Source organism: Lissotriton vulgaris, chromosome 3_1, assembly GCF_964263255.1.
Source record: "Lissotriton vulgaris chromosome 3_1, aLisVul1.2, whole genome shotgun sequence".
Taxonomy (NCBI): domain Eukaryota; kingdom Metazoa; phylum Chordata; class Amphibia; order Caudata; family Salamandridae; genus Lissotriton; species Lissotriton vulgaris.
The window spans coordinates 1,887,474,214-1,887,500,283 of NC_141689.1; positions in this window are offsets into that span (position 1 = coordinate 1,887,474,214).

Consider the following 26,070-nt stretch of genomic DNA (forward strand, 5'->3'; position numbering starts at 1 on the left):
TATTGAAGAATGAGTGGATGTATAAGTGTCTGGATGAAGGATTTAGTAGGTGCATGACTGAATGTATGAGTGAGTGATTAAATGTGTCTCACTGAGTGCATGGGTTAGTGACTAAACTGTTTTAATTTGTGCATCATTATATCTGTTGTTCTGTAAACTGCTGCATGTGTTGATCAATAGCTATATGAGTAACTATATGGGTTATTGATTGGTTGCCCAAGTATTTGTATGGGAGACTGAGTGTGTGTGTGGGTGGCTGGGAGGTGTATGACTCTGTGCATAGATGTGTGAGCTGTTGATTCACTAGATGTATGGGTTCAAAAGTGCATGTGGAAAAAGCTGTATGGGCGGTTGACTGTGTGCATGAGTGTATTGGTGAGTGAATGGATATCTCAGTGCTACATGTCAAAGTAAGTACATATGTAAAACACAGTACATGTGAGAGTTGACATATATAAATAACTGTGTATAAGAGCCAGTGAATGTGTGAGTGGCTGTATGGATCATTGTGAACTTGTATCAGGGATTGTATAAGAGAGTAAATATGTGTTAGTATATGTTTGAATAAGTAAGGTGTGTATAACTGTATAGTTGAGGAAATGGAGGTGTGATTGATTCTTTGCAGGACTGACTAGGTGTGTGAGTAACTCCATGGATGAGTGACAGTCTGTGAGTGTCTGTTTACACTGATTGTATCTAAGGTTATATTAGAGTCTGAAGAGGTTCATCGTATTATCACATGAATGATATCATCAGTGATGTGATCAGTAATGTCAAATGAGATGTTATCAGTGATGTCATCAGTGATGTCATTTGAGATGTCATCAGTGATGTCATCAGTGATGTCATTTGAGGTGTCATCAGTGATGTCATCAGTGATGTCACTGACCATGTCATGAATGATGTAATATGTGACATCATGAGCAGTGGATTGCGGGTGCGCGATATATAGTTATTGCAACTAACTATACATGCGAATTTCTATGGTTTTGTGCGAGTAAATTAAGGTTTTGTAAATGCGAATCCCTAACTATATATGGTCTATAACCTATGTTTTTTTCAGTGAATTTCAATGTTTTTTTAGTAGCAAATATCAAAAGCTGTAAAATGTCAAGTACGTGGTAGGTAAAAACATTTTCGTATTTATGCACGCTGATGTGCTTTGAACGCTGCCCCCCCCCTCCTCTTTTCTTTTAGGAGTATTCTCTCTTTGCAGATAGTGAAGGGTAGGTAACGTAAGCCTTTGCCCCAGTTGTAACCCGTCGTGCCTGCTTTCCTCTACATTTGATTCATTGTTATCCAAGCATTTACTGTTTTAGATTTGGGTGCTCTCATGCTGACGCCAGCTTCAATCTGAAACATCCAGAAACACTGTAGACTACCAATTCGATCCGTTCCGGTGGAGCCCCAACGTGACCCGGTAGAGAAGAATTTGCCCTCCCCTCTTTGACTGATTGTTCTTGTTGCCTGTCCCTTCTCTTGTCATTTAACAGAACTTTTTGGACTGCTGAAAGGGGTTGTATTCCGACCGCTGGTTGGTGGAGACATTTTGACTATATTCTGGACCTGCGTTGTCGCGTAATACCTCATATGACGCGACGCGTTAGCGCACCCGGAAGTGCTCCGGTACGCAAGGCGCAGCATCCCGGAAATGATCCAGAGCGCGGCGCGCAGCGCGTAATGTAAGCATAACAGGTCATGTGACTTGTTAATAAAACTTTTCATTGGTTCATTTTACTTTTGTTATTCTAATGATGAAAGGCTTGGTTATATGACCTAAAAATAACGCTTTTCATTGCTTTCGAAAAAAAATTTTTTCCCAAATGATGAAAGCCCCACCTGTTTTTTCTCACTCTGACTTGTAAAGCAAAGGACCCAGATGCATTTACAGTTTATCACTAACAATGTTCCAGGCTAATGTATTTTCCCGGGAAATTTACAACTGTCCTGCAAGTAAAATATTCCTTTTTCGAGAAAAAGGGCGTTTCTTCGTCCCATGAGGGAGCCGTTGAGCAAAAGAGGCTCGGCCTGCTGTCTTAGTCGCTGATAGGCATGAATATCAGATTCTTATCGATCACTTTATGTTGCAGGAGTAGAAAACACAACAGCCCTTGACCATTTTTCTTTACTGCGTTCCTGCGTATTATACCTTTTAACAGTCATGTAATTGGACTGCTTTATTTCACTTGCCTTTTACTGATTCGAAAACAGTGGCTATTATTCAAAACTTTACCAATGTAGGTACTACTACCATGTTTTTTTTAAAAAACCTTTATTGTGAAAATGTCAGTATACAAATACGGGCCTATAACCACGTGGGCGGGCCACGGAGCAAACTGGAATCGTATATGATGAGGGCACATTTACACTGTAGAAGAACGTAACAGGCGACCCATTAGATTGCAAGAACTAAGGTGTCTAACATTTACGGAATCGGTGGACGTACATTTTATAATTAAAGTACGACAGGGCCAGTTACAATAAAATTATCTAGATATACATTTGCGGGCAAGTACCATGGGTGACGTTAATTCGAACTTTCAATAGTACAGTAATCAATAACACATCAGAACTTAATATCAATAGGGATGTCAAAATGTTCAATCAATTCTCGTCCCTGCTCGCCATGTGCTTCAAAACTGCATACGTATCTCGTGATATCAAGGTTGGGCAACCAGTACACAACAAGGAGTTACGAGTCCCATTTATACCGGCGCCATTTTGGGCGCGGCCGGGCAGGTCCAGGATATAGTCAAAATGTCTCCACCAACCAGCGATCGAACCAGAACCATTTTCGGCAGTCCAAAAATGTTCCGTTAAATGACAACAGAAGAAATAGGCAACAAGAACAATCAGTCAAAAGAGGGGACGCTTTCGTGAATGGGGCCCATGCCCTAGCAGGCAAGCGTTCGAGTTCCAAGGTGTCCCAGGGCCATTTTAGTGGACCAGGCCCAAATCCAAAGAGCTGGCCACCATTTTGAGAGTCCTGTTGCAGCCGGCTATCGCTGCACCACAAGAGTAACCGCAATTCAGCTAGATGGCGGGTGAGTCACTGTACCGCAAGAGCGGGCGGAACTCAGCTGGAAGGCGAGTCAAACGCTAAGAGGCACCCCACTGCAGATGAGGTGCCTCCACCTGGGGAAGAGGGAGAGGCCCATTTGCGCTGCCTCCCCCCCCCCTGGGCACCCCACGCCGTCTTTCGGCGCAGCATTGTAGGATGGCCACACCAGTGAAACTTGCTGGACACCACCTCGGTGCCATCCGGATCTCAGCGCGTTCGAGTCACTGTACCGCAAGAGCGGGCGGAACTCAGCTGGACATGCCGTCTTTCGGCGCAGCATTGTAGGATGGCCACACCAGTGCGGCAACTTGCTGGACACCACCTCGGTGCCATCCGGATCTAGTCGCGTTGTGCTGCCTTCGGCGTACTGTAGCAGCAAGAGTGACCGCAACTCAGCTGGACACGCCGTCTTTCGGCGCAGCATTGTAGGATGGCCACACCAGTGCGGCAACTTGCTGGACACCACCTCGGTGCCATCCGGATCTTGTCGCGTTGTGTTGCCTTCGGCGTACTGTAGCAGCAAGAGTGACCGCAACTCATCTGGACACGCCGTCTTTCGGCGCAGCATTGTAGGATGGCCATACCAGTGCGGCAACTTGCTGGACACCACCTCGGTGCCATCCGGATCTCGGCGCGTTGTGCTGCCTTCGGCCTACTGTAGCAGCAAGTGCGGGCGCAACTCGGCTGGACGGCGTGTGAAACGCTAAGGGGCGCCGCACTGCACATGAGGCGCCTCCACCTGGGGAGGCGGAAGAAGGCCGTTCGCGCCGCCTCTCCCCGGGCACCCCACGCCGTCTTTCGGCGCAGCATTGTAGGATGGCCACACCAGTGCAACTTGCTGGACACCACCTCGGTGCCATCCGGATCTCGGCGCGTTGTGCTGCCTTCGGCCTTTTCGCACATCGGTCCGCTACTGACGCCGCCTCACAGGCCAACGGATTTTGTAGGCTTTTTATAACCCAAAGCCGCATAACAGGTCATGTGACTTGTTTATAAAACTTTTCATTGGTTCATTTTACTTTTGGTTTCCTAATGATGGAAGGCTTGATCATATGACCTAAAAATAACACTTTTCATTGGATTAAAACTTTTTTTTCCCCAAACGATGAAAGACCCACCTTTTTTTTTCTCACTCGGCAATCAAAAAAGGTACCGTTAGATGACAACAGAGGGGACAGGCAACAAGAACCATCACTCAAAAAAGGGGAGGGCAAGTTCTTCCCTACCGGGTCACGTTGGGGCTCCACCGGAACTCATCGAATTGATAGTCTACAGTGTTTCTGGATGTTTCAGACTGAAGCTGGCGTCAGCATGAGAGCACCACCATCTCGTAGCTCCGTCGTGGCCATTCCGCAAGCAATCATGGCAGCCGCTCCCCACCGGAAGCCTGCGGGAGTCGGGGGCCCCCAAGACTTTTGTAGAATCTTCAAGGCTGAGGGGACGCTTTCGAGAATGGAGCCCAAGCCCTAGCAGACAAGCGTCCGAGTTCCAAGGTGTCCCAGGGCCATTTTAGTGGACCAGGCCCAAATCCGAAGAGCCGGCCGCCCTTTTAAGAGTCCTGTGGCAGCCGCCTATCGCTGCACCGCAAGAGTGGGCGCAACTCAACTACATGGTGAGCGAGACGCTGTAGCCGCAAGAGCGGGCGGTAAACAGCTGAATGGCGGATGAGGCACAGTGTAGCAAAAGCGGGCGGAATGGCAACTGAAACGGTAAAGGGGCGCCCCACTACAGCAGACGAGCCTCCACCTGGGGAGGCCCGATCACGCCGCCTCCCTTCCCCCCCCCGGGGTGCCCCACGCCGTTTTTCGGAGCAGCATTGTAGGATACCAAAACCAGTGCGGCAACTTACTGGACATCACCTGGGTGCCGTCCAGATCTCAGCGCGTTCTGCTGCCTTGGGACTATTCGCACAACAGACCGCTACTGACGAGGCACAGTGCAGCAAAAGCGGGCGGAAAACCACTGAATGACAAGTGAAACGCTAAAGGGGCGCCCCACTACAACAGACGAGCCTCCACCTGGGGAGGCCCGTTCACGCCGCCTCTCCCCCCCCCCACCCCCCCCGGGGCGCCCCACGCCGTTTTTCGGAGCAGCATTGTAGGATACCAAAACCAGTGCGACACCCAGGTGACATCACCTGGGTGCCGTCCAGAACTCAGCACGTTGTGCTGCCTTGGGACTATTCGCACAACAGACCGCTACTGACCATTGTTGCTTCTGTTTTAATAAAAAAATGTTTAAGGTGTTTACTGTTTTTGTTGCGATGTATATATTTATAAGTTATTAAAGTGTTATAATCCTACTACTTTGTTGGAGTGCTATATATTTTTAATGTGACACATAATTGTGAAGACTTTGATGTACAAAAAGGCATCCCTGGAATCTTCCGCTTCAGGCTCGGTCCCACACACCCTCACAGTGAGAATCCCCTCCCCAATCACAATACAGGATGGTTATCAGATAGTAGGAACGTGTGTGGTGTGACGGATCTCATCAGGTGGGGGCCTTGATCTACTGTAACTCCTTTGAAGAGGGGTGATTCTTTACAGTTGAGGCCATAAACTACATCCGCAGGGCTACGTGATAGCCTGGGACCGGCCTGGACAATCAAACACAAAGGAAGAGGAATGTCAGAGGGTGCAGTAGTGAATAAGGTGAAAGGGTGGTGTCGGGCGGGCACAGGGTGTGATTCTCAGGGAAGAGCAGCGCAGATGGGGGGAGGTTTATGGCCCATGCATAAGACAGAGAGCGGGGGTGACCAGTGCGTGGGGGAGATGCTTGCGAGGGTGGGGAGCCATGCTGAGGATCGGCGGCGTGCAGAGAGTGGGTCTGGTCAAGGCTTCTAAAATGGCTGCCGTGCACGACAAAAGTGTGGCATTGGAAAAAAAGCAAGATGGCGCAGACAATGTTTATCAATACGGATTAATTTATAACAATTATTTTTAACAATATATTTGCTCGCAGTGTCAAAATGGCGGTCAACACTTCCTGATTTCCTTCGAATCGAACGTTAACAGACGTCACGCAGCAAAAAAAAAAAAAAAACGCTCACGCGCAGCCGCTGGAAGACAAGTATCAACATATATGAGCCTCCTCAGCCACCCTCAGAAAACATAGGGGGTCAGGATACGTCTCCCGTACCCCCTTATACCCATTTCTCACATTGTTTTTCCTCCATCTTCTAATTTAATTAAAACGAAACACAAAAGGGAGAATTCCCGTTTCGCTACCGGTTCACTACCCGGTACGTGAACCGGAAAGCGCTTCTACCGCAAAAAATCAATATTTTTTTATTTGCCCCACGGGACCCTTTAATAACCCCAACATCATTCCTAGGGGGTCAAGAAGGGTCTACCTTGCCCCCTTTCATTAAATTCCCCCTTCGTTTTTCTCCTCCTCTTGTCTCTCGATCCTACCGAGAGACAAGATGGCGGCCGCTCCGGACTGTTTAGAATGTTGACAGACACCGGAGAGCCAATCAGCTTCGCTTCGCAAAGCTCCGTTACGCGAAAAGTACGCGAACTGGTGCGCTATCCGGGACGCTGTCACAGATATATCTGTTTTTTAAAACGTTAATTTCTCAAAATCCACTGGAGCACATATATTGAGACCCAGCAAAGGCACATCGGGCTAACAGTCCCTACAATTTTGCCAAGTTTCGTGCAAATCCATTCAGCCGTTCGAGCTAAAAGTGAGGCCAAACGCCCCATGGAAAACTCAATGTTAAAAACGCGTTTTGGGACCCCCCTTTTTTCTCGGCCCCCCCTTGACGAAACCCCCCCAAATTTTCAGGGGCTGCTCAGAAAGAGAATGTGCCATTTTCCTGAAAATTTCAGCGGATTCCGGCCACAAACGCCAAAGTTATTAGACATAGAATTTTCAAAAGTTCCATAGAGAAAAAATCCTAACTATATATACCTACTGGCGACCGCCAGTAGGTAATATATATATATATATATATATATATATATATATATATATATATATATATATATATATATATATATATTGTCACCAAACCAAACTTCCCATCAAAATAAGGCGCTGACTCCGTGAATCATAATCCAACCGATATTTAATGGCTCATTTGCTGCTTAGACGCGTTTCGGTGGCTTGCTCCCGCCTTGTTCACTACATCTGCATGGTCATTTTGTTACACTATATTTACGTATATATTACATGGTCTCATAGGTATTCATGTGTTACACAAGTTTCCATTGGCTGAGGGTTGCTATGGTTACAGGTGTATAGCCCTCATGTGTGGACATAGAAGAGTTCATGACTTGCACATTATTTCATCATGGCTGTCTTTCACCTATGTTCATGAGACTCAGTAAAGCACATAGGAACCACAGTTCTTGAAACGTCTCAAATATACATTTTTCCGTGTGTTTAAATCACACCCGTACATTTTATGCAATGAGAACACTCTAAATTAAATTAAAAATAAAAGCGTGCACCAACACTATTCACAAGTTTAACTTTAAGCGTGTCATTCTACCATTGGCTTACTCCATCGCGCCTAATGCAGTTGTGGTTAACATTGGTATCGCGGTTCCACATCCTGTTAAATGCCTGTTGGATTGTCGCGTGTGTAACTGAAGTCGGTTGTATGCGGAGTTGAGCACTGGTGGGTGTTCGCCCACTTGATATATATCACACATTGATGACTAACAGTTTCTTCAATTATGTTGTAAGCACTAAATGGCCTTGTTTAATGATCAATCTATGTTAAAAACCTTTTTGGCGTTAAGCACATGGTGATTGACATTTCTACTTAATAGTCATATAAGTACTTTGTTGCCTATTAATTCACAACATGATTCATACGCATGCTTATTCTATCACATATCGTATTGTTGCCATATGGTCAAATCCTTATTGCAGTCTCAGCATTAGAAGCTTAGCACAATGGACACACATCGTCTCCAAGTGGAGTGGGTGGCTAGCAACTTGTCTAGTGTACCTCAAGCAGTGGTTGGTGAATAAAAGGTGAATCTTAGTAATTTGCGATGGTGAATTTGAGGAATTGTGATCTTAGTGTCCTAATGTGCTCGTGGTTTAAAAACAATTACTAGTAGTTGAACTGCAGATGTTTAAGAATGGGTATACAGGAAAGGTAGCAGTACAGACTGGTTACAGATGTACATTCAGGGCTTCATCCGCGTTCAAACCGAACAGGATTTTCGAGTTCAGAAGGATTATGTATCTGGACTCTAGGCGACGTAGGGCTAGTTTGCGATTGCCTCCTCTTGCATTCTTAGGCACGCTGTCAATGACATAATATGAAAGGCTTTGGGCATTTCCTTCATGTAGCTGATTGATGTGCCTAGCTACTGGGTACGAAGGGTCTTATTTCGCTATTGCCCTCAGGTGTTGTAGAATTCTGACATGTGCAGGGTGAATGGTGGATCCTAAGTATCTTTTTCCACATACACATGTCAACACGTACACCGCAAATTCGGTTTTGCAAGAGTATTGTGCTCTTATGGTGTACGGCTTTTGTCTGAAGGGTATACTGACATCAGTAGTGTTGATGCCATGGTTACACGCTTTGCGTTTACTGCATTTTTTGAAACCTTTCTGTTTCTGTAACCAATTGCACGACTTCTTAATTGACGGGGCATTACAAACCAACTGGCTGCGCATCGATTTGGCCTTCCTGTAGGTTACCAGTGGCATTTTACCCACCACTTGGCCAATCGTGGGATCATTGTGAACAAATAGCCAGTGTCTCCTAAGTATCTTACAGAGATTCGTATGGTACCTGTTGTAACCTGTAATGAGCCTAGGTGGCTGCCGTTCGCAGGTTGCAGGATTTTTGCTGTTTTTGGGAGGGAATATGAGTTCCTGCCTTGATTTCATATTGCACTTGGTTTCAGCCCTCCTACACGTTTTATCAGTATATCCCCTGTTATTGAGCCTAGTGAAAAGGTTCTTTTTAGCTTCTGTCAGATCTTCTGGGGTGCTACAGTTTCTCGTCATTCTTATGCATTCAGCCTAAGGGATAGATTGTTTCAGAGGTGTGGGGTGAAAACTCTACACATGCAAGATGGCATTGCCCGCTGTAGGTTTTCGATATGCGCGTGTCTGTATACAGTTGTTTTTGACAAATAACTCTACATCAAGGAACTGTATAGTAGCAGGGCTAATATTACAAGTGAATTTTAAGTTTAAAGCATTTTCATTCAACTCACTAGCGAACTGTTCTGCACTTTCAGGGCTGCCCTGCCACAACATAAAAATGTCATCAATGAAACTTTATATACCACGATGTTGTTGGTTACGGTTTCTGCGTGAGAAACTTGCAACACCCGCTCCTCCCACCAGCCCATATGCATATTCGCATAGCTAGGGGAGAAGCAAGTACCCATAGCTGATCCCTGCATCTGTTTATAATGAAGTTTGTCAAATATGAAGGTGTTGTTGGTCAAGCACCATTCAGTCATTTCAAGTAGCATGCAGGTATGTTTGTATAAGTTTATTGGTCTTTTCCCGAGGTAATGTTTCAGGGCGTTGAGGCCATCTTTGTGCCTGATGCTCGTGTACAGTGATTGTACATCTAAAGTCATGAATAAGTAGTTCTCTTTCCATTCCACATCGTAGATTTTAGCTTGGAAGTCCCCAGTGTCTTTGATGTATGCAGGTAATCCCCTTACCTCTGGCTGTAGGAAGTGGTCTATAAATACACTCGTTCTTTCGAAAAGACTCCCTATTGCAGATATGATCGGTCTGCCCGGGGGGACACTGTCGTTTTTGTGAATTTTAGGGATTAGGTAAAGTTGAGGAGTTACTGAATAGTCATTCTTCAGGAACTCAAACTCCTCTTTGCTCACAAACCCATCCCTCTGCACTTACATAGCTCGTTGGGGTATTTCTCTTGTATACCAATGATGTGTGTTGGACTTATCCTCATGTAGCATTCACGGTCTTGAAGCTGAGTGAGTGCTTCCTGGTTGTACATCTCAAGTGGCCACAGGACTATGTTGCCCCCCTTGTCTGACCATCTCACCACAATGTCAGATCTTGCTTTGATTTTTTCCATTAGGTTGTTGTACTTTCTCATTAGGTCATTGTTATTTGCAGAACCCTCTTTTGTACTTTTGATGGATAGTTCCTTCAGGTCTTTTATTACACACTCCGAAAAGAGATCCAGTCCATCCTTAGGCATTATTGGCATAAAAACTGATTTTGGTTTGAAACCAGTTTTGACCGTTTGGTAGATGTCTATCTCTGAGTTTGCCGCCACTCCACTGGGGGTAATTAGAACAGTTTCATTTTGTTGTTCCAGGTCTACTAAATCCTGCAGTGCCTCCATATTCGCCACACTCAGGATTTGTTCTTGTTCACCCAGTGCTGGTTTCTCCCTCGCATGCTGGTTTTGAAAGAAATATTTTTGTAATTTTAAAAAATAATAAAAAAAACACTTACCTTATTGCGCCGGGTCCAGCGTCTCTGCTCTCCTCATCAGACAGGCGCAGGAAGTACAGCCAGGGTCTCTGGACCAATCACAACACTGCATTGCAGCGTTGTGATTGGTGAGCACCCAGGCTCTCCTGACCAATCACAACGCTGCAATGTAGTGTTGTGATTGGTTTTGAGCATCCTGGTTCGACTTTCAACCAGAGAATGGAGGCCTGAGGTTGTTCTCCATACTGGCTGTAATGCAACCAGCATGGAGGATGAGTAAAGTACACTTGACTGGTTTGGGTGGCCCGAGAAGGCCGATGAAACAGTCATTGTGCACTTAGGGATGGGCAAATCACTCCTCCCCTGGTCCTGCTCTAAGAGCAGAACAGCCCCGCCCACCTGCAAAGAGGCAGGAAACATATGGTGGAGGAGCGCTACCCCACTTTTTTTAAGCAGTGCGAGGAAGAAGAAAAATAAAATGATAATAACTTACAGTTATTATCATTTTATGTTTCCTGCCTGTTTGCGGGCGGGCAGCTGGGCGGGGCTGCTCTGCTCTCAGAGCAACAATAAAAATGTCATAGTTAACCGATTAATATTTCTGCAGGAGAAAATTGAGATTTGTCTAGTGGCAGTTTTGATTTGCCATAAATTAGTGCAGAGGGCTAATATGTCTGCCGCAGGGGCTTTGTCGAAGTTTCATGATCTTTTTAGAACTTCAATTACTCAAATGGGTGTACTTTCTCATATGTATCTGTTTCCATGGACTTCATTGCTTGATTTTGTTTGCAAGAAAGTGTCACTTCAAGTGTCACACATTTGGTCATTGAATATCACTCATAAGTATACTGATACCATGAAAAAGTCATGCACGAGCAATGTGGAACCTTGGCAGCCATGTCCGGGAAGTGTTGAACCGAAACATTTTCACCTGAGGTCTGTATTTTCTGCCACAACAGGTGACCTAGTATGTCAGGCTGTGAACGCATATCCTCAGAAAAGCCCCCTAACAAGCAATAGTTTAGTTGACCAGACCGAATTCAAGACGTATTTCAGCAGAGATGCATGCTGAGGGATGAAAAAAATCCTCCTTTATCTGTTGGAGATTATATTGTCCAAATATGTTGTATCTCTTTCCAGCAAAACATCAGATCCGTAGGTGATAGTTGGAATTGAGTGTGCTCAGACAATGTTTAGAATATGTGTCATGGTCATTGACAGACAGAACCCAAATAGAACGATTGTGGTATAGCTCACTGCACTCTGTACCATTTCCAGTAGTGAAGTGCTCACTAAGCATGGGCGGAAAATCCGTTTCGCTCGCGGATTTTGCGGATTTTCGGTAAATTCGCAATCCGTGAGATTCGCGAATCTCCCGCAAAATCCGCAAATCCGCGAGCAGCGGATTTTATGGCTTGCTCGCACTGTTCGCGTGAGTTCACGGCTTCCCAGTACAACTTCGCGCCCCGCGAATAAGCGCTAAATTGCAGAAATACGATCTTAGCAAAACTGAAACTACTTACCAGGTTCAAAAGTTCAGGCTCATCATTAGTAGCCATTTCCTGTAGTGCTTCCTGAGGGGCCCCTCCAGAGTTCAGTTGCCAGTTGCAACTATTATGTGACCCTGCTCTGAACCTCAGAATAGTTACACATATGCCACAAAGGTCCTGAATTACAGCTAAGGGAGACAAGCAGGAGCCAGGCTGGAAGTTCAAATCCATTAATCAGCCCCTAATTCATTATTGTCAGTTGGGGCAGGGCAGGTGTTGTAACTAATTTTGCAACAATGAAAGCACTTAGCAAGTGCAAAAGATCACTAATCAGGAAGCACTAAGGAAGCAGGTGCCAGCTAAAAAAATATTCTGTGACACATTAATCAGCCCCAAATTAATTCAGGTCACTTGAGGCAGGGAAGGTGTGCTTTGCTTTGCCACAATAATGTACACTGACTGGACAACCAGAGGGTGCTGTGATGAAACAGAGGGTGGCATGGGTGGGCCAGAGGGTGGCATGAGTAGTCAGAGAGTGGCAGTGGTGACAGAGAGTGGCAGTGATGAAGAAGAGTGTCCCAAACAGGCTGGACACGTAGAAACAACAAGTTCGCAAAACTTGCGACCCGACAGGTAAGTTCGCGTTTGCGAAATTGTACAAAACCCTCGCGAACTGGCAGAAACCCGCGCGAACACAAAAAAAATCCGCAAATTCGCGAGAATTCGCGGATTTTGCGGATTGCGAGTTCGCAAATCCGCAAAATTCGCGAACGCGAGATTCGCAAAATTCGCCCATGCTTAGTGCTTACTCCCAGGGCCAACTGTCCAAAATGCCCTAATGTTTACAAATAAAAGCAAAGAGGAAGAAGCACTAATAAGAGTGCATAGGGCAAAAGAGTCCAATAAAGGTACAAATTAAAGTCCAGAATTAAAGGCGCTTCTCAACATGGAACAAACATTACATTTCTCAGAATTGGATATGTATTTTTATATTGATATACCTGTTTTAATGTTGGTTCCATATTGTTTTTCAAATTGTTGGTGTTGTCTTTTGTAATCTGAGTGTACACTATATTTATACTCTATAGTTGGTCTATGTTTAGTCTGTTATTCTGAAGTTTGTCCCTATATGTTCTTAACAGCCCAGAAGAAGCCCAAATGCCACTGGATGAAACCAGTCTTCTCTACCAACACATCTTGGAACACTGATCTTCCTTGAATCACCTATTATGGATCCTTAATCCTGAGAACTCACAAGCACTGTCTAGGGATTCTCCCAGTGTATCCCTTTTTTCAGGCAGGGCATCTGTTGGTTTGGAATGCTCCAATATTGATGTTGAAGTGAAGTGATTTCATCTTCCTGTGTTATGGGAAATAAGCTCATGTTGGAATCACCAGTCAGCAGGATTTGGGTGTTTCTGTATCCTGTTTTTCGGTCTGTGATTATGCCCTGAATCTGGACTACACATTTCTTTTTCTGTTGCAGCGAAGACTTGAGGTACATTTAGAATAATACGTCTAGATTCTTGGCCTGATGTCCATCTTTGGAGCAGCACTGCTGGTAGCCAGGGCACGTGATGATGTCAACATCTAGTTCGGAAGAGATGTAGACTCACAGTCCTTTCTTCTGTCTTCCTTTGGATTTCTCTTTCTTTGCTAGAATAATGATTTCGATATATCTAATTATCTAATGACATAACCTGTATATAGAAGCTGCATTGAAGCTCTTTATTCAGGTTCTCTATTACATTGAGTTCTTAGAACATGATCAAACAAGGATATATGTGTGTGTGTAGGTGTGAGTGTTTGTATGCATGTGCCCGCATGCGCATACATGCAAATGCCATTCTCTTGTGTGATCTGTTTGCATTTATTTTCTAGCATGCATGTGTCTGTGTGTGTGTCCACATGCTTAACGCATATGTATGCATGCTGTCTGTGTGTATGTTTGCACGTGTGCTATGTGAATGTGTGCTTTTATAGTGATGTCTTGCTGCATGTTTGTTTGCTTATTCATGTGTCCGGACAGAATAAAAAAGCCAGGCCTATTGGTTTTGACATTGCAATGCTTAAAAATGTAATAGTCCACGGATATCTTTTTACAATGATTTGTAAGGAAAGAACACTTCAAACATTTACATCTTCTCCGTGCCACTAAAAATATACAAAACACCTATGCAGTTCACTCCCTGTTCAGAAATATCATCCAGTCAAAATAAAATACTTGTATGCCACACCAAATACAAAAAAAGAAATTCCGGGTCCCACCCTTGAGATCTGTGACCTGAACTTCAACATTATCCTTTTGCGTTTAACCATTTGTAATCGAAAAGTTGTGCTTTTGCCCGCCAGCGTGGTGTAACAACAATTATTTTCCTGGACATGTTACAGCAATACCTTTAGAGGAAATACGAGATAACACATGAAAGACTTCTTAAAGCTGCTGCCACGTGCTGGAACTGTGATGAAGAAAGGGGAGACTTAGAACACCTTTTACTAAAATGCCCAAAAATCAAGGACTTCTGGGGGAAGATCAGAACACTTATCCACGAGATCACAGGCACAGACATACAAACAGACCTCACAGGCCTAGCACTAGGGTTTACATCCCAGGCGATCACAAAAACGGAGGACAGGGACCTCATAGATCTCATGCTGACAGCCGCAGTCAAAGTCGTCCTAACTAACTGGAAGGACACATCAAAGGCGTCTCCACAGGCGTGGCTCAACTGGGTCACGTTCCTGAGGGGGGCGGACAACATAACAGCAAAATACACACCGAAGACGCACAAACAGTCGACCATGTGGGGATCATTAGATCACTACCTGTCATCATCACACAAGCCGCCATGAACATCTGGGGCCACAGGCCGAAATAGGCTAGTGCCAACAGAGCACCGAGCACATCTCCTACTCAACCTATAACCTATAACCTAGACCTCTCTCTACTGTCCCCCGGGGTGGCGCGGGGAGCAAGCCGCCTGACAACAAACGCCAAGGTATACCAATGGGCGCAATATGGACTACCAGACTATGAGACTTTTGGACTATGAGACCACGAACTGGCGAACGATCTCAAGAGTATGTAATGCCCCCCCCCCCCCCCCCTCTCTCTTCTTTTCTCTCTTTTCTTCTTTCCACTCATGTATAAGCCTCTTCCATGTATGTAAAATTATATTTTTCTATATACAATAAAGAATTTCAGAAATAAAAAAAAAAAAAAGCTGCTGCCACTGAAGTCTGCACCTGTCTGATAAACCAAACGCACATGAAAGGGCTGTGAAGACGAGCAGACAAAGGACACTGGAGGTTGTTGTGTGAAGTGGTTTTGGAAACTCACCTGTTGATGAAACCAGCTGACTTTTAAAACATTGTTGTGATTTAACTATGCATTCGAATTACTTGCACACGTCGGATACACAGCAATCTCATACATGTACGAATCCTTCATTTCTATGGGGTTTAGTCTACTGTCGAAGCTAATGAATGGTGGCGAATATGCACAGAATTAAAAAGAACCAGCATCGCTGTTGACTTGTTCAATTGTATATAACTGATTGCTGATGCTTAATGAGTCAATTTTCCCTGCTGGCATGAAGCTCATTCTAATGTAGACTCGGGTCTACAAAGCATAGGTAGGTGTACATGGTAAATGTATCAGGGCTATTTCATAAAATGAAAGCGTGCTTCCTCGATACTCTCTATTTTGTTTGTTTGCTTTTTCATTTGAAGGTGTTGGTTACTGTGGAGCCTGAATATTCCACTGCCCATCGGCAAACTCAATCAAGTCTCAGAGGCCTCCTGCAGCGACCTTTGACCTCTCATGTCAGTTTTCCCTGGCCTTTCTTTACGGGTCACCCTGCCATTTCGTGCAATTCTTCCGAAATTGACAGTTGATTTCGGCTACAACTACAGGCAAATCCTTTAACCCTATAGATCCTCTGGATTGCATTTCATGTATTGCTGCTTGAAGTGTTTATGGGGGGACTGACAAACATTTCTGTGATAGAATAAGAATTACTTAAGTTCAATGAAAATCATTCTGAGCGCAATGATAAGGTCTGTAATAGTGACCACAATAGACAATATTACATGATTTATCACTTAAATATAAGCTTTAAGCATATTTAGAAGTTTATACATTTTTCTCCAAACATCAATTTATGAGCTCTGAAAAACAGTGGCAGCTGCCACCATTCAAAACCTGCAGGGCACCCTGGGTGGATGGGGGGCATCATGGTGGGTTGAGGGGATGAAGAGGAAGGGCTGGGAAATAAAAAAGTGATAATTAAAATCACTTACCTGCTACTCCGCTTCCCTCCCGCTGCCGGCTACCTCATTGCTGCTGCTCCTCCTTTGAAAGCGGATGGGCCTGGAGGCACAGGCTTCCCACCCAATCCAGAAGCTGCTCTCATTCTCATAGCAGAGTCTCGATTGGTCTGAGTGGCCTTGTTTGCCACGCAGACAGTACCTGGGCGCTTGTGGGGTTTCTCCAACCTGGTTGTAGAACACAGCTGAGTTGGAGACAACATAAGTGTGCATAAATGAATGGCCGGCTGACCAAACTGGCATGCGCACTTATAAGTGCACAGTACTCCTCCCTTCCATGGCTCAGCGAATCCTGTTGGATGTAAGCAGCCCAGACAGAGATAAATAAAGCAATAATAACAATGTGTTATTGACATTTTATTTATCATCTGCTGGCAGTGGGGTGACGCTCCTCCACCACTGCGGAGGAGCCGCCTCTGCTGAAAACATGCACATTTTTGTCTCGAGGATATGCTTGTCAGGCTCTCTTTGGAGAGATAGTATTTTGCTTTACAAATTGTAATGTTCTATACATGTGCACTTTTCTGACTGTATGCAGGATTGTTGCCTCCTGGAAAGCTTATGCTCTGTATGGCTTGAGTTGTTTTTTTATGACATGTCAATGTTAAAGGCTTTTTAATCTTGGAATAAATATATTAATTTACATACAGCAAAGCTTCTAATTTTAAAAGGCTGGACTATCCTCAGGGAGATACTCGCAGGTAACTGGAAAACTACCAGTAGCTCACGAGATACTCCTTGGAGAAGCCTGGTGCAGACAGTAATAGAACCAATTCAATCTGGCAACTGCATGGTCACTACTTGAGAATATCTTGGACACAGTCACAGTTGAAAAGTCAAAATGAAAATTTACAGCTAAGAGGATCAATTATCAATCATACAGAGATTATAATGATGAACCGATAGCTTTGTACTAAAGTTCTGTCTACGCAGGATGAGGGGAAGGCTGAAAGGGCGGGAGTAGCGGCCACACCATGAGAACAAACGGAATTTGCACGATTAACTCGTGCAGGGAAAATTTACCACAGCCATGCACTGATGCACAAACCTAGTAAAGGCTCAAACTTGCATTTCTGTTCTTGATATATGAAGAGGACAGTATGCAGAGAAAAAAGTGCAGCAAAGTACCTGTTTTTAAACATGGGGAATCATTGCCACATACTCTGTGGCTTTGGCATCCCTCACTTTATGCTCAAAAACACCACTAAGCTATTTATTTTGAAATTTTGCTAAAACGTTAACAAGGTTTTTCTGTTAGCGCTGGCCCTTTTTGTGTGGTGTTATCACGAAATGTTTCTAGGAATCTGCTCCAGCATGGCTTTGTAATAGCAATTGTTTGCATGTTTCTTCTGGTGAAAAGGATATAATCATATGTTTCCATGGGCTGGCAGCTTGTCTGGTTATTCCAGTTATTTCTCTCCGTCTGCGCAGAGAAAATCGTACCACAAAGCTTTGTGTCTATCGGCATAATCATTGCATATTAGATGTTGGTTCCTTTTAACTGTGAATTTTCATTTTGTCATAATAATATCTTTTCAACTCAGTAGGGCTGCTCTGTCTTCAGAAGTCTAGTCAGGGATGCGCACATATTTTTTCATCAGATTCAGGGCCAAATCTATCAAAGCTTTGCACTGTTGCAGTGACAGGAAAAAGTGATGCCCACATGTGCAAAGCATTGATCAACTATTTACTATTTAGTGCATATCTTGGTTTGAGTTGGAAAGAAGTCCTAAAGTAATATAAGTAATATAAGTAGAGCTAGGTCCTGCTTTGCTCTAATTTGCGTCAAAGCGGCATCCTAGACATGGTAGGTTAATGGGCATTCCCATGCAACAATCCACTCCATTCCCATGCAACAATCCATGGTTTGTGAGGCAAAACCCTAGCTGATAAAAAGAGGTATATAAGACTCTGCCGAAAATGTAGGTGTACTGTTTGAGAAGTTTGTTTTTTCTTAAAACATTTCTAACTTTGCATGTGTGCAGCACACATATGAAGTTAGAAACGTTTTAAACTATGTCTTAGCACACTATTCTGTTACTGGAAGGGTACCATTCCAGTACAAACCTGTGCCAGACATTACACACACACCCTTACACTATAGTGCCACCCAAGGAGTCTTGTGTTAGTAAGAGATATGTTTATCAGTGTTAGACCTGGCATCCTTGGCATGTTTTCCCCTGTCTTTTTACCTCTGCCTCCTTTATTTCTGCTGTATGCTGGATTTCGTTTTTGCTGGTCTAGATGCTTTTGGCACTTTGCCACTGCTGATCAGTGTCAACGTGCAAGTGCTCCCTAAGTAAATTGTGTCCATGGATTGGTGTTTCCATGGTTGGATTATTAAATTTACAAGTAAGTCTCTAGTAAAATGCAATGTGTGTGCCCAGGGCCTGTAAATCAAATGCTGCTAGTGGGCCTGCAGCACTGATTGTGCCACACACACAAGAAACCTTTCAAAGGTGTCTCAGACCTGCCACTGCAGTGTCTGTGCACAGTTTTAAACTGCCATGTCAACCTGGCAAGTGCACCCACTTGCCAGGCCCAAACCTTCCCTTTTCTCACATGTAAGACACCCCTCAGGCAGGCCCAAGGTACCCCCATGGACATGGTGCAGCGCATATGAAAGGTAGGACATTTACTGATGTGTGTGGCATGCCCTGATAATGAAATACTGTGGTGGATATTCTGAAGAACGTGCGATAATCATCGTCAAAATCGTTTAACGTACTGTTTCATATTGCCCTCTATCGTGGGAAAACAACTCCGTGTTAACGTCCTATTCACAACAAGGAGGTAACATGCGATAGTTTCCCGATAACGCGTCAAATGCCCACAATAAAGTCACCGGGATGGCGAAAAAAATCTAAACCCCCAACATGCAAAAAGTTGCGATGGGCCCAACCTCGATAAAAAAAGTTCGCGATAATCTTCGCCAGGCCTGCAATTCACACACGTCATGAGAAACAAATCACCATAAAAGAAGGAAAAAAAACACAAACAAAACCAAAACAACTGCGAAGCACAATGGCGGTAGCCGGAGCAAGTACAAAGGACGACCAGAACCCCACAAGCCCCACGAAGGACCAGCCTGGGACCTCGGGGTCATGGAAGGGCAAGGACAAGAAGAAGAGGAAGACACGGTTCAGTCCGCAGGAAAACAGGATCCTGATAACGGAGGTGATAGAACACCATCAACTACTGTTCTGTACTGTTCTGTGCTGCCTCTGTAGTAGTCTGGGGTGGGGGTGGTCCTGGGGTTGGTGGCAGCGGGTGTTGTGGCCCCACTTGGGTCTCCATGCTGCATGATCATTGGCTCCATGGCAACTGTTGGTCTTCAGATGTGGCTCTGGGCTGGGCTCCCTTTCATACTGCAGGTAGTCGTCCTGCTTAACACCAGTAAAAGGCAGGTGTTAAATCCCTGATGTTAACGCGCCTTAACGCCTGTTTTGGGATCTTATTGCAGATCTGGCTGGTCGTTGAGAATGTTGTGAAGTGATGTTGTCATGGCCTTTAGCACGGAACGCCTACTCTGCATATCATTAGCGTTAGTTGACTTTGTCATCTGTGGCGATGTATTTTGAGGCAGCTATCACAAGGAAACTGGTGATATCGGCTGTTTGCACCAGCTTGAGAATAGGGCGATAAATTGATTGCCATTTTGGCTGCGCTAAAGTGCCAAAAATTCCGAGATAAGTCCTTGAGAATATGACTCTGTCCATTTTGTTTTTCACTATGGAAAGGGTATCTGTCCCCTAGAGTAACATGGGAGTTTATTTGTAACATATTACAAGTATAACCTTCCATTGGGACAAGATAGAGAATTGGAGTTTGGCTCTCTAAACTCAGAATATATTAACAACCCTTTTAGTAAAGATTACTTTTAAATTGTGGGTTTGAAAGTGCCACTTTTAGAAAGTAGGCCTTTTATCGCGTAGCCATCCTATGTGCCTCTGCTTGTTTGTGGCTTGACTGTCTGGCTTTAAAGTGACAGGGGCTGGGGATGTGCAATCACTGTAGACAGCCACTGCGGGTTGAGGTGTGTCCTGCTTTTCCTGGAATACTCAGGCTGGGCTAAATAGACCTGGAGTGCATTTAGAGTAGTGGGAGGAGATTTCCTTGCACCTGAATAGGCCTGGTCTGCATTGGACAATGTCGTCTCCACTTCCTGACGGGAAGCTGGGCCAGAGAGGATAGAACTGGCTTTGTCTGAGCACAGAGCCCCTCTCCCACAAGAGAACAAAGAGAAATGCAGTATGAATATTGAGGCCAGACCTCAGATCTTTAGATTACCTTTTGACTCAAGAGGAACTTCTGCTGTGGATAAAAGCTGGGAAAGCTGAAGGAGAAGTACTGCTCATGTGCTGTGTGGGGTTGGCCTGCATTGGCTGTTTCTGTCAAGGAGAGGACAAAGACTGAACTATGCTGTGTATACTGCTTAAAAGAGATCTTCACTGGCTTGGTGTAGGGATTGCCTCCTGTTCTGAAGTCTCAGGGACACAAAGACTTAATTCCCTCGGTCCTCCTGCACCTGGAACTGCTGTTCCAGCTGCCACAGAGGTAAATAGCAACACGGAAGCCGGCGAGCAATGCTGTGACCTGCAACGAAGCCTTGGGCACCCCATACGAAGTAAGCAACACCTGCCGCCGCCGTCTCTGATGCCATCACCGAGGCCGCTGCCTCCACCGGAGCCGAAGGTACTGCTTATGATGCTCACAATAAACGCCCCAATTGGCACCGCAGCCTCGACTCACCAACGCTGATGCTTCATCATCGCGGAGCCGATACCTGACATGGGTAACTTCCTTTGACCCAGCATAGTCGTAAGGAACCAACGCCTCGATGCCACCGTGACATCACCTCCTCAGCAACTATAAGGAACCAATGCCTCACCTGCCCTGCGTCTCAGTAAGGAACTGACTCCTCACCTCCTCTGTGGTCGTAAGGAACTGCCACCCCCCGGCACCAATGAAGCATCACTTCTCCAATGCCATGCACCATTTTTGCTTTCATTGTTTGCCAGTGTACTGTTCTTGGGGACCCTTGTGACTCTGGGCCTGATGCAGCGCTGTACTTTGGGATTTTCATCTATCACAACATCCCAATAGTCCCAGGTGGAGCTATTTTTTGCTACAAGCTTTATTTTTGTGAATAACCTATTTATGGTGATATCTCGGTATATGTATGGTGAATTTCTGTTGTTTTGGTCTTGTTTTGTTTAGATAAAGATTTCCAATTCTTCTAAACAGGTGTGGTGTCCATTTGTAGACTTGTCACTGTACTACTGTATGTGTGCACAAATGCTTAACACACTGTCTCTGAGATAAGCCTGCCTGCTCGTGCTAAGCTACCAAGAGGGTGACCAGAGGTTGTCTTAGGATGTAACTCCCTTACCCTGACTAGAGGAAAGGATCCATACTTGAACAAAGGTGCAAACCATTGCCAACCAGAGACCCTCATTTCTAACATTGGTGGTCAGTTGTGAGGATTAGGACTTTCATTTGTGCCTAACATACAGAGATGGGTGTACACTACTAGTATAGTGCAAACCATTACGCAACCACATACTATTTGGCAAACTTTCTTTTGGGATTTTTCTACCACTTGTGAACCTCCAATTTTCACCAACCATAACAAAACCAGCATCAATTGCATATGTGGATATTGATTTTAAAGAAGATAGGTGAAAACCTACACCGTGCCACAATTGAAATCAATCTGCAAGTAATGTAAAATCTCAGTAAGAGGCCTCACCAAAAGGAGGCATACTAAAAGGCATTGGGAACCTGGTTGCAATAATGAATGCCAGTGGGCATACTGAGGATCCTATGGGGGAGGCAGAGGATTTAGATGGGCAGCAGAATAAGCTATTGCTCCTGAATGGAGGAAGGGTGCTGTCCAGGGTGGGCAGCAGTGTATCCTTAAAGGTTTGTCTCCAGAGAAACTGGAGGACAGAGAAAGAAGCAGAGTGCATGGGATGGAGCTTGACACAAGCTCAGGCTGGGGAAAGAGATTACGATGGAGGAAATGCAATTGGAATTAGAGAGGCAGAAACCTGCTATGGAGGAAAAGATGATGCTCTTAGAGCATGAGGGAAGTTTGAGGGAGCTGGACATAAATGGCGAGAGTGTGGAGTCCAGTTACAATTGTTGCAGCTTGTCTCCAGTGCATGTGGAAGGGAGGGTGTATATTCCTAAATAAGTAATCAAAGATTATTTAATAAGTGATGACATTAGTCAGTGGTTCAAGGGGTGTGAGGTAGCAATGAGGTCTCACAGCGTCTCTGAGAGAGATTGGGGAGCTCGGTTGTGTAGCCACTTCACCGAAGAAGGGAGGGACACCTTGCTAGCTTTACCTCAGGAGTATAACATTGTTTATACTCCTATGAAGGAGGCCTTGATCAGAAGGTATGGGTTGACCCCAGAACTGTATAGACAGAAGTTCTGGGCCTGTAAGAGACTTGAATCAGATACTTGGGTTGAGTATGTTGCTTCATTTTGCAGAGCACTGGATGGGTGGGTGAGGTGTAGCAAGGTAACTGATTTTCAGGGCTCTATGATTTATTGGCATAGTAGCAAATATCTGCTAATACTTATCCAGAGCTATGCCAGCACTTTATTGACAGTTACCTGACTGACCCTGGAAGCTTGCTGTGGAGGTGGACTGCTGGGTCAGCACCAGGGTCCACAAGCGGTCTGTAGGAGGCTCAGCCAAGGGTGGGTAGGGTCCCCAGCAAATGAGTGGGTAAGGGCAAGGGTAAACAGAAGGAGTTCCAGAAAGGACCCAATATATTTCCCAAGGGAAAGGTTGCCAGTCCTCTGGTGGTAAGAAACCATGGTTCTCTTCGGGGAAGCCTGCAGAGAAGAGACACCACAAATGTTTTGCTTGTGATCAGGTGGGTCACTTCATTGGGGATCCTAAATGTCCCAAGTCTACACCTGCACCCACTGGTGATCCACCCATGGATTGACTAGTGTAGTGATGGGGGAGGAGGTAGACCCACAGGGTGGGTGGGGGCCAGCAGAATTGACCCTTGTCTCACTAGGGGACAGTGAGATGGTCCCAAGAACCCAACTGCCCACAAACACTAAGAAAAACAGGCAGTGGGTGACTGGGGGTGAATGTTTGTATTGTCAACGCTCCGTCCATCACCACCTTTGTTTTTTCTTTGTTCTCCCTAAGTTGGCAGGGTATGCTCAGACGTGAGTCCCTTGCTCACGTTGCCACTGGAGTCAAGCAAGCCCGGCTGAAGACGGCTGTAATGCCAGAAACCGGTCCTGGGAAGCTTGATTCCGGTCCAGGGAAGACATGGCTTGGCAGTTCGGGCTGGACTGTTCCCATGAGGCACAGGGTCAGACTGATTTGCATATGTCCATGTCTGAACTGGGGTGGCGGAGTGAGCTAATGAATGGTGATGGATTAAACCCAGATCAGTTGACTGGGGGTGAGTGTTTGTATTGTCAACGCTTCGTCCATCGCCACCTTTGGTTTTTCTTTGTTCGCCCTAAGTTGGCAGGGTATGCTCAGACGTGAGTCCCTTGCTCACTTTGCCACTGGAGTCAAGCAAGCCCAGCTGAAGACGGCTGTAATGCCAGAAACCGGTCCTGGGAAGCTTGATTCCGGTCCAGGGAAGACATGGCTTGGCAGTTTGGGCTGGACTGTTCCCATGAGGCACAGGGTCAGACTGATTTGCATATGGCCATGTCTGAACTGGGGTGGCGGAGTGAGCTAAAGAATGGTGCTGGATTAAACACAGATCAGTTGACTGGGGTAGAGTGTTTGTATTGTCAACGCTCCGTCCATCACCACCTTTGGTTTTTCTTTGGTGACCATTAGTGGTCATAGGGTGGAGGTTGCTAGAGACACTGGAGCCAGTTTGACAACTGTCAGTTGTCGGCTGGTGTCTGAAGAGCAGGTAATCCCCAACATACTTGACCCAGAAGTTGCAATTGACAGCTCAGAGTGTCTCTGTAAAGTGGCACACATTCCCTTTGAGTGGGGGGTGTTGGGTGCCTTGAAAGTAGGTGTGAGACTGGCTATGCTTGCTGACTGTCTGTTTGGTAACGACCTGGAGAGTTCCCCTTGGGAGAAGGTGGAACACAGGTCTCATCTGGAAATGTTTGGTCTGCCTGAGTGGGCATGTGTGACCACTCTGTCAATGGTAGCCGGGAAGGGTGATCCAGAGGACCTGGAGCCTGAAAGAGTGGCCCAGGTGCCTGCCAGAAAGAGAAGAGGCAGGGAGCGCAGGAAACTAGCCCCTGAAGTTCCCATAGTCCAGCAAGAGGCAGACCCTGAGGGGGATGCCTTGGAGTCGACAGGGGAGCAAGTGGTCAAACTGGGGGACCTGTCTGAGCTGAATCATTGATGTAGGAAGGGGGTCCCGAACAAGAGGAATTCTTCATGGAGCAGCAGGACTGCCCTTCTCTTGTTGGTTTGCGGCAGAGTTCATGCCCCAAATGGGCATGAACTCTGATACTCATTGTAGATCTTGCCAGACTTGCAAGAGTGGGAGGAAGTGCAAGACTACTCTCCAACCTTTTCCTAGAGTCAGCACCCCATTTGAGAGGGTCCGTATTGACATTTTGGGGCCACTGGACCCCAAGACAACCATGAGCAACAGGTTCATCCTATTCTTGGTGGACCATGCCACCCGGTACTCAAATGCTATCCCGCCCAGGCTCACAACAGCCCCTGTGGTGAGCTGGGCATTGATGGGCATCTTTTTCTATTTGGGGTTCCCCAGAGAGGTGGTATATGACTGGGGTACAAATTTCATATCTAAGTATATGACATCCTTGCGACAGGAGTGTGGTGTTACCTATAAGTTCCTTACTCCTAACCACCGCCAAGGTAATTGGCTGATTGAGAGATTCAGCCGGAACCTCAAGGGCATGATTAAGGGTCTTGCAGAACCAGTGGGGTGTAAGTGGGATATCCTCATACCATGCCTACTGTTTGATGACAGAGAATTACTGCAGCAGTCCTTAGGGTTCAGTCCCTATCAACACCTGTATGGGCATCCTGTAAGAGGACCTGTGAGTCTGGTCAAAGAAGACTGGTGGAAAGCTCCTAGTAAACCTCCCCAGGATATATTTAGCTACATTCTGGCCTTCGGAAACCAGACTAAGTGCCTCAGACAACTCACTCGGGCGAATGTTGGTGTATATCTAATTAATTTTGACAACAATGATTGACTTCGTTAATCTGTTTGGTCTCATTAAAAATTCAACGGGTAGACACAGGAGAGTAACCAAATCCTTGCTGGGGATTTTAATGCAAAACTGTCCTCAAAATCTGTATATTTGGACAAACTGGTCACTTGTCATGTGGACAGTAACTATGACAATAGGGATGTTGAATTGGGTGTCTATATTGTAGTCCATGCCTTGTTAACATGATTGAGTTTATGATGGGCAGAGATCATTCTATACCAACGTTTCATGGGAGGGGTTATGCCTCTGTCATTGATTATATTTTCTTGATGGGAGTATTGATGAATTGTGTAGTACATGGAGACATTTTAGAATCTTTCTTTGGAGATCATAATCTCTTTGCAGCATTTTTAACCCTTCCTTAGCGTAAGGTAACCCGTCCCACCTAGCTTTTAGCTCAGCCTCATCCCTATACCAGTGGTCTCAGGCTCTCATGGAGCCTTCGGAACCCTGGTCAGTTTCTAGCTTCTTTCCCTGAAAAAAAACGCCAATCTCTACTTAAGTTGTCTTACGGATGGGAACAGTGATGAGAAAATTGTGCATTCTTTTGAAGATCTATATAACTGTATA